Source organism: Berghia stephanieae, chromosome 2 (genome assembly GCF_034508935.2).
Source record: "Berghia stephanieae isolate SIO BIC M18660-M18661 chromosome 2, UCSD_Bste_1.3, whole genome shotgun sequence".
NCBI lineage: Eukaryota > Metazoa > Mollusca > Gastropoda > Nudibranchia > Aeolidiidae > Berghia > Berghia stephanieae.
In genome coordinates this window covers 29679598-29689597 of record NC_088361.1, presented here as the reverse complement: position 1 = coordinate 29689597, position 10000 = coordinate 29679598, and the positions used below count along the sequence as shown (strand labels likewise).

The 10000-nt window shown below is 35.4% G+C and overlaps 1 pseudogene across 1 annotated transcript in view; it reads left to right on the top strand.

The window, feature by feature from the left end:
- Nucleotides 1-2161: 2161 nt before the first annotated feature.
- Nucleotides 2162-10000, top strand: part of LOC144964670 (C-signal-like) — a 9731-nt pseudogene continuing 1892 nt past the window's right edge. Inside the window, exon 1 of the transcript XR_013643904.1 lies at nt 2162-2460. The product of XR_013643904.1 is annotated as a C-signal-like (transcript). The remainder of the gene's footprint in view (nt 2461-10000) is intronic.

Genomic DNA, 10000 nt, shown 5'->3' with positions numbered 1-10000 from the left:
AAAAACAAAGACCCAAACAAACAAAACAAAATAAATGAATCCCCCCCCCCCCCCCCCCCAACAAAAAAAATCAACGAAAAAACAACCCCGAAACAAGCAAAACAAAAAGAAAAAAGTCAAACAAACCGAAACACAATTACAACACACATGTATACACACACAAACACACACACACACAATCTCTCTCTCTCTCTCTCTCTCTCTCTCTCTCTCTCTCTCTCTCTCTCTCTCTCTCTCTCTCTCTTTCTTTCTCACTCTCTCTCTCTTTCACACATACATACACACACATACACACACACACACACACGAACATAATATATATATATATATATATATATATATATATATATATAAATATAAATATATAATATATATATATATATATATATATATATATATTATATAACATATATATATATATAGATAGTATGCAGATGACGTCACTCAGGTCTTTGTTATTGTTTTTTGACTCCGCGTTTATGAGTAATGCTCACTGAACTGTATTGACCCGACTATAAACGTTCATGGATACACACAGTTTTGTGTGTTGGTCCGTTATACTTCCGGATGGCAATGTTATGAGCTTCTTAGCCAAGCGCATACTCTATATATACATATATATATATATATATATATATATATATATATATATATATATATGTATATATATATATATATATATATATATATATATATATATATATATATATATATATATATATATATATATGTATATCGCAAAATGCAGTTTTTTGTGGCGACCGATTACCATATAGATAGAACGAAGATGACGTCACTCAAGCCTTTGTTATTGTATTTTGCCATCCGCGTTTGTGAGTGATTCTCACTAATCTGTATCAACCACACTATCAAAGTTCATGGTTACACACAGTTTTGTGTGTTGGTCCGTAATACTTCCGGATGGCAATGTTATGAGCTTCTTAGCCAAGCGCATACTATCTATAGATCAAATGAAGGTGACGTCGCTCAGGTCTTTGTTATTGTTATTTGCCGTCCACGTTTATGAGTAATTCTCACTAAACTGTATTCACCAGACTATAAAAGTTCATGGTTACACAGAGTTTTGTGTGTTGGTCCGCTATACTTCCGGATGGCAATGTTGATGTTGTGAGCTTCATAGCCAAGCGCATACTGTCTATCGATAGAACGAAGATGACGTCACTCATGTCTTTGTTATTGTTTTTTATTTGCCATCCACGTTTATGAGTACTTCTCACTAAACTGGGTTAACCGGACTATGAAAGTTCATGGTTACATATAGATAGTATGCAGATGACGTCACTCAGGCCTTTGTTATTGTTTTTGCCATCCGCGTTTGTGAGTTGTTCTCACTAAACTGTATTACCCAGACTATAAAAGTTCATGGTTACACAGAGTTTGTGTGTTGGTCCGTTATACTTCCGGATGGCAATGTTGTGAACTCCTTGGCCAAGCGCATTCTATCTATAGCTTTGTGTGTTGGGCCGTAAACTTCCGGATGGCAATGTTGTGAGCTTCTTAGCCATGTTCATACTATCTATTTTTTTTCTTTATATATATATATATATATATATATATATATATATATATATATATATATATATATATATATAATATATATATTAGTTTGGGGGGGGGGGGGGGGGGGGGCGAAATTGGATTCAATAGTCTGATGTCACGTCAACCAGCAACGGCGAGCAGCATGGTTCTATAATCCTTCATTTATCAGTGCCCGTTTGGAATTACTGAAAACTTTGCACTTAACACACATTACCCAATTCGAATGTGTTTTTTTCTTCTGAATTTTCAGAATTTTAATCAACCAAATTCGATCCAGCTGTAGATGTGTACTTAGCAAAATGTTGTGACGAATATTCTAAGAGTGCTACATGATGTGTTACATGTGTTGGACGGGAAACGTGAACTATCTTTAAGTCTATCTGCATATCTGTCTATCTATTTATCTATTTATCTATCTTTCCATCTATCTATCTATCTATCTATCTATCTATCTATCTATCTATCTATCTATCTATCTATCTATCTATCTATCCGGGGAACCCCCTCTGTCGCGCCCACTCAAGGGCAAATGTCAAGGCCTAATTGAGATTACGTCATGGCAAAAGTTGTACAAAATGTGTTGACACCATAGCCCTACTATAATACTCTTTTAGTACGCCATGGTTGACACAGTAGGCTGGTGTGTCGGTAATACATGCCCACATGCTTAGCGTACAACTCAGTGGGGTAAAATTATGAATAGTGGTTTGCGGAAAGAAAACAAACATTGCTTATATTATCAGCACTAGGATTGTGGGAAGGTTCTTATCAGGGTACACACCGTGACCACGTACACACACCCTTGGTTCTTATACAATAAGGTGCATATCAAAGCTGCTGTGGTGCATACCTATTTCATATTATATGTGACACGTTATGATATAACTGGATTTTAGAAAGGTAAGCCCGTTTTGCATGTATGCATAGTATGTATATATATATACATGAACCACTGATGATGTATTATTCTTATTTTTATACCCATGTTATATATTTACTTAAAAAATTTTGTATTGAAAACTATTTTCCCGTATACAATGGACATGATCTATATTAAATTTCCATGTGCTTGAGGCCATTGATCACATTGCAAAATAGTGAAAAGTTTCCACAGTTTTATAAATATCTAACATCACGATTGGTTATTTTATTCAGATTGACACATGAGTATGTTTATAACTTTTAAAAACAAAGCAGTGTGTTTACATATCGTGTATGTGTATGTGTGTATGGTGTGTGTGTATGCATGTATGTATGTGTATTTATGTGTGTGTGTGTGTGCGTGCGTGCGTACGTACGTACGTACACACACACACACACACCCAACGTATGTATGTATGTATGTATGTATGTATGTATGTATGTATGTACGCATGTACGCACGCACGCACGCACGCACACACACACCAAACGTACGTACGTACGTATGTATGTATGTATGTATGTATGTATGTATGTATGTACGTACGTACATACATACATACATTTATATGTATATTTTATTCTTTATTTATTTTATTCTTTTATTGAGACGCGCATGTCAGGTGTCATAATTCCAGTTTAATATGCCATGTTTTAATTATGATAATAATAATAATAATAATAATAATAATAATAATAATAATAATAATAATAATAATAATAATAATAATGAAAACTTATAAAGCGCTACAACTCCGAGACACCAGACTCTAAGCGCTTTTACTATTAATTTTTGCCACAAAATTACTATGACATGATTCATGATATTATATTATTTGAAGGGTTTACGAGATCTTATGATCTTAATTACGATGTGCAACGGACATTTGAGTACATAATGAAATAATTAATATTTTATTCAATACGATAGTTCTATATATAGTGTCCGTTTTGTCCCCAAAATATCAACAATTGCATCCTTAATGACGATATTTTAATTTAATTTGAAAGTTCAGTCTGTTATCATCATCAGCATCATCAAGTCATGCCATCATCCACATCAAAAAAAAAAACAAAAAAAAAAAAAAACAACAACTTGATTTTATATATAGCGCAATATCCACTTAATGGCTCAGGGCGCTTTACAAGGGTTCCTGACCAACAGCAACAGGTAGAACGAGATATGACGCCTGTTAGGCGTTATTACACTTTTTTTCCCCGACAGAGACAACGATGGTAACGGCGAGGTACTCATTTTACACCTGAATACGGTGAGAGATTGTACGTAAAGAGCCTTTTCAAAGGACTATTTCAAAGGACTATTAAAATATCCTTTATGGTGTGTGTGTGTGGGGGGGGGGGGGGGGGTGCGTGCGTGCGTGTGTTCGTTTGTGTTTTGTGAATGTCTTATTGTGCATGATGAATGTATGGGGGTGTAGCCTTTTTGAAATCTAGTGGGTGATACAACAATAATTATAGTGCTAAAGATGTCTAAACGTCGTTTCGTTGTCATCTGAATATGATGGTGAGAAGTTGTCGAAGTTGTTCAATTATTATTATTATTATTATTATTATTATTATTATTATTATTATTATTATTATTATTATTATTATTATTATTATTATTATTATTAATATTATCATTTTATTATGGTTTTCAAATAATATGATTAATGTTAAGACTGTTGTTTGAAGTGGTAAAAGAAAGTATGCGGAGATATGGTGTTATGATGATGATGTGATGATGATGATGATGATGATGATGATGATGATGATGATGATGATGATGATGATGATGATGATGATGATGATGATGATGATGATTATTATTATTATTATTATTATTATTATTATTATTATTATTATTATTATTATTATTATTTCGCTGTGTATAACTAGTGACGATTAATACGAATACAATTATGTCATTCCTCTATTACTGTTAATAGAATAATCTGTTCAGTTAGGCCTAAAATATACTCTTGACCCTTGAAACCGCCTCCTTATATTTGAGAATGGTTGGTGTTTAGCCTATTATTCATCCATCTGGAGACTTTATTATAGGACCATTATGATCCAATATAAATCTGTTGTGACATACCGAATGCCAATAGTGCTACAACATTCATGTATCTCTGATACGAGATGAGTTGAAGTGTCCGTTGATATCAGTTATCTATTTTCATATAAGCAGCCACATTTGTAACATGTCTTGTAATATATTGGAGTTGTTTGGCTATGTGCGAATATAGTTGTTCGGCTGTGTATTTATGTTAGAGTTCTTTATAGAGTTACGCATTTTGTGTTGTGCATGTTTTTTGGGATTTTTTTTTTTGCATGTCAGTATGAATGTTGACTGAGCGAACGTATAAGTTCTCTAAGCACTCTGTGTTCCCTAGGAACATCGTAAGAAGATTGGTTTGTGTTAGTTACTGAAAGAACTCAGTACGAGCTGTTCGTATTATATATTTGTTTTAAATTTACCATATGATTGATAATAAATAAATTGAATTAACGAAGTCTGAGCTGAATCATCACAACATCTTCTTCAATCCAATGGAATCCGCATGAACTCAGCACTCTTAAAGTCAACCACTGCTTAAAGTGAACACATCTTTTTGGTTACAAATTTTCTGTTCCTACTCTAAATGTGTTCCATTGATAATGGATAAAGTCAACCTTTCTTAAAAGTCAATCAATATGTCTGGTCCAGCGGTGTTTGACTTTATCAAGATTCCATTTTATTCAATGCATGCAGCCTTTTTCAATTTTTATTACAAGAATCCCAGCCAAATTGCTCTGCCATACATTAGCAAAGCAACCTTTTTCAATTTAGGCAATATTTTTAAAAACTTAGAATATCTATGACGACAAATGAGTCTAAAGTTCGAGAAATTTTGATAAGTTCAGGGTAATCTTAATTAACCAGTGTCTATTTGAAGTTTTTAAAAAAATCTGATCAAAAGAGAAAAAGATGATTTGTCAATACCCTGAGCTGATTGCTTCACAGTTTGCATTTCACTAGTTTTTAACGCTGAAATCATGTTTATATCACAGTAAAGCATTGTCCAACTTGGATGTTTTTAAAAATTTTATATTGTCTGTTGTTAAAACGGGGAAACCGTGTTCAATGTTTGATAACAGATTTTATTAGGAGCTGACAGGCATGTTGGCTAGATGTACTGTATCAAATTGCTTTGTTATAGTTATTCCAGGTTTGATTTCATTAACTGCTTTTTATTATAAAACTAGGGGGAGGGGAGGAGAAGAAGATGACATTCATATTGTGTCATTGATAACCTTGAAATAGCAGTAGGTCAGTAGGTTTACCTGGAATGATATTGCATGCCTAAATTAGTTCTTATGCAATGGGTCGTGAGGATGAATTGAAATAATAATGCATTTCTCATAATGGTGGGTAAATTATATTTACGGTCGCAAAATCGGACACGCTTGAGAACTATTTTAAAGGAACATTTATATACCGCGATATCCACTAATGAGATTCAAAGCGCTTTAAAACGGATCGCTGACGAACAACAACACGAAACAAATAGAACGAGATGTGACGCCTGTTAGGCGATATTATCCTGAACACATTAGATGAATGTGAGTAAAAAGCCTATTACGAGGTTTCAACATCGAGCCAGACTCGAGAACACCTTAAAGTGTGATAGAATCGGAGACGATTTAAACAATACGTTTTTTAGGATTTGAATCCAAGACGCTATGCGCTGTCACCGTTCAATCCAAATATAACTATTTCCATCCATTAATGTCATCTATCAACAAATCGATACAATACAACTCTATTGATTTACTACAACATCAAACTTTAACAAACTATTCCAGTGGTCTATGTGATTCAAACCCTAAAATTATTATCTCTATACATAAAACCTTTTAACTAACTACTTGCAATGAGTATCAATCTCTATCTCATCTCATCTCATGTAGTTCCATATCTGAAGCAGACGTCGGAGGTCATCTTCCGCCAAGCTGATCTATCTCTTGCCAATTCTATTAAAGCAGCGCCACCTTTCTCAGCTTCATCTGTCCAAGTTCTTATCCCTTTCAAATACGTTATTCTTTGTCTTCCTCTTTTTTTTTTCCATTCATCTTTCCAGTCAAGGCGAGTATTTCCAAACCAGGGTGGCGGATAATGTGTCCTAAAAATTCCATTTGGCGTTTGATGATTTTTGTTATCAGTGATCTTTTTCTGTTTGCCATTTCTAAAATTTCTTCATTTCTTTTCCTTTCCATCCATGACACCCTCATCATTCTTCTGTAAAACCACATTTCCACTGCCTCCAGTCTTTTAACCATGGTCTTGTTTATGGTCCAGCTCTCACAACCATATAGCAGCACAGACAGTACATAGCAATCCAGGACTTTGATTTTTGTTTTCATGCTAATATTCCTGTTTTTCATAATTGTATGCAGCTGGTTGAATGCATTCTTCGTCATACCTATTCTTTTCTTTATTTCACAATCTGATTTTCCATTGGATGTTACATTGAAGCCTAAATATTTGAAACATTCAACTTGTTGTATTGTTTGTCCTCTGCTTGTTATTACACAGGCTGGTGGGTTATTATTTTTAGATACCGTCATACATTCTGTTTTAGATATATTCAGTTCCAGTCCCATATTTTCACTACTCCTGACTACAACATCCAGTAATTCTTGTAGTTCATGTTCAGATTCTGCCAGTAGAACCGTATCATCTGCATACCTCAGATTTGTTACATTCTTTCCTCCAATACACACCCCCTTCTTATGTTCGATATCTCTTAATATCATTTCACTATAGAGGTTGAATAAATCTGGAGACAAAACACACCCCTGCCTAACTCCTCTTCTAATAGGTGTAAAACTGCTTAGTTCATTGTCAACACGCATTGCTGCTTCTTGTTCCCAGTACAAATTCCGTAATATTCTTAAATCTTTACCATCAATGTCCAAGGATGATAGAATTTTGAATAGTTTTTCGTGTTGTACTTTATCAAAGGCTTTTGAATAGTCGATGAAACACATATACAGATCTTTATTTACTTCAATACATCTTTCCATCAGCATTGATAATGTGAATATTCCATTTCTGGTACCCTTGTCCTCAACAAAACCAAATTGCATCTCCCCAATTTCAGGTCGTATTTTATTTCTTATTCTTAGTAAAATTATCTTCAAAAGAATTTTTGTGAGGTGGCTCATTAGGCTAATAGTTCTGTGTTGTTCACAATCAACTGCCCCTGGCTTTTTTGGTAGTGCTATAAAAATGGATCGTTTCATATCAGTTGGCATTTTTCCTGTGTCATACACTTGATTTAGAAGGTTTGTGATGAATTCAATCCCCCATTCACCCAGGCCAGTCAAGGCTTCAATTGTTATGGCATCAGGTCCTGCAGCTTTTCCATTTTTCATGCTTTTCATGACGTTCCTAACTTCATCTTTCATTATAGAAGGCCCTTCCAGTTCTTTTATCATAGGCATTTCTCCTCGATTATCAAAAAAAGTTCTTCAATATATTCTGACCATCTGTTTAGAATGCAGTCTTTGTCCATGATGGTGTTTCCACGCTTGTCTTTGATGCATCCACTTTTAGCACCTGATTTAGTTTTGTTTGTCACTTTTTTGATTTTCTGATGGAAGAATTTGCCATTTTTTTCTTTGCAGGACATTATATAGTGACATTGTTCATTTATCCAGTCTTCTTTAGCTTCGTTGCATTTTCTTTTTATCTGCCTGTTCAGAGTCTTGTATTTTTCTTCCTGATTTTTGGCCTTTCTTCTCTCATTCATTAATTCTAATATCTCTGGAGTAATCCATTTCTTCTTCTGCAACTTAAGTGTGGTTGGAACATTTTCTTCTAATGATGCAGCAACACTGTCTTTAAACTGCTCATATTTCTCTTCTATATCTGTTAGTTCTCCAAGCACTTCAAACTTGTTTCTTACTGATAGTTCAAATTTTTCTTGTATCTTCTGTTCCTCCCGGAGAATGTCTAGTTGGTATTTAGGTTTAGCCTTTGCTCTTTTGCAGATTTTCAATTTAACTCGTATGGGGCATAGCACAGGTATATGATCGCTGTTACAGTCAGCCCCCGGCATAGATTTGGCATACAAAACCGAGTTTCGGAAACGTTTGCTGATGAGTATGTAATCTATTTGGTTTCTCACTCCATCTCCAGGACTTTTCCATGTCCACTTCCTTCTATTGTGGTTTGTTGACCAAGTATTTGTGATTGTCAGATCATGTTGACGGCACCATTGAATAAGACGATCACCTCTGTCATTTTTGTCTCCCAGACCATGTGGGCCCACAATATCTTCTATTCTTTCTCGGCCCACCTTGGCATTAAAATCGCCCATGATGAGTTTTATGTCTGAAGACTTAAACTGATGCATTGCTTTATCTATTTGTTGATAGAAATTTTCCACTTCTTCATCATCGTGACTGGTGGTTGGGGCGTATATTTGTAAAATATCAAAATCAAAAGGTTTTGCTTGTAGTTTGATTGCCATTACTCTGTCTGATATGGGCCAGAATCCTTTGACTGCTCGCGCCGTTTTATTATCTAGTATAATTCCAACTCCCCTTTGGTGTTCTCCTCCTCCTGAGTATATAATTTTACAGTCATCATAATTAAGTTCTCCTGCTCCTTTCCATCTAACTTCTGATAATCCTAAAACATTGATATTCAATCTCTTCATTTCCATAACTACATTTGCTAATTTTCCTTTCTGGTACAGACTTCTTACATTCCATGTTGCTGTTCGTAATGTTTGGTGGTGCACAGTAGCTGGATGACGGTCGAGAGTCACCTGTTCACCTGCATGACTATCTCTACCGGACGAGGCTGTAATCGAGTTGCTCGAAAAACATCCATTGACGTCGTTGACTAGATTCGCTTGGACGGACATCATGACGATCTTGGGATGATACGTCAGTGGTTTCCCGTTGCCTTCTGACGGATTTTTATCTGGTTTACTCCATAGCCTTTTGACCTCCCGGTCATAACCCACAAGGCAGTGGGAGCATTTGGCAGGTTTTAAGGCGCCTCCCATTCACCTTGATAGTCCCTTCATAGAGTATATGAGGCATTTTGTATGTGTAGCTGTGCTGCCAGACTACCCAACCTCACTCTCCACGACTATCGCCAGTTGGTCCGCGGCTTTACAGCTAACCTATAGATCAGGATCTGTAGGCCGTTCCACGATCCGCCACCTGTGGACGCGCTGGGTTGGGGATGGTCGCCCCAGCTGTACCCAGCAATCTCTATCAACAGATTTAATTACCACTTCACGCTAATTAAAGCGATTCAAATTCTTATTCCAATTCTTTTGCTCTTTCTCAATTCCTCCTTATTCTTATTCCATTATTCCACTCGATTACTCTCCTGCGTGTATACTATACTACTAGCGACACATTTCATACCGTACAAAGTTCAACCCCGTACATCTGTGGTGCACAATTTTGATTTTGTTGATAAATGGAAATTTATTTTATCACGTCAACG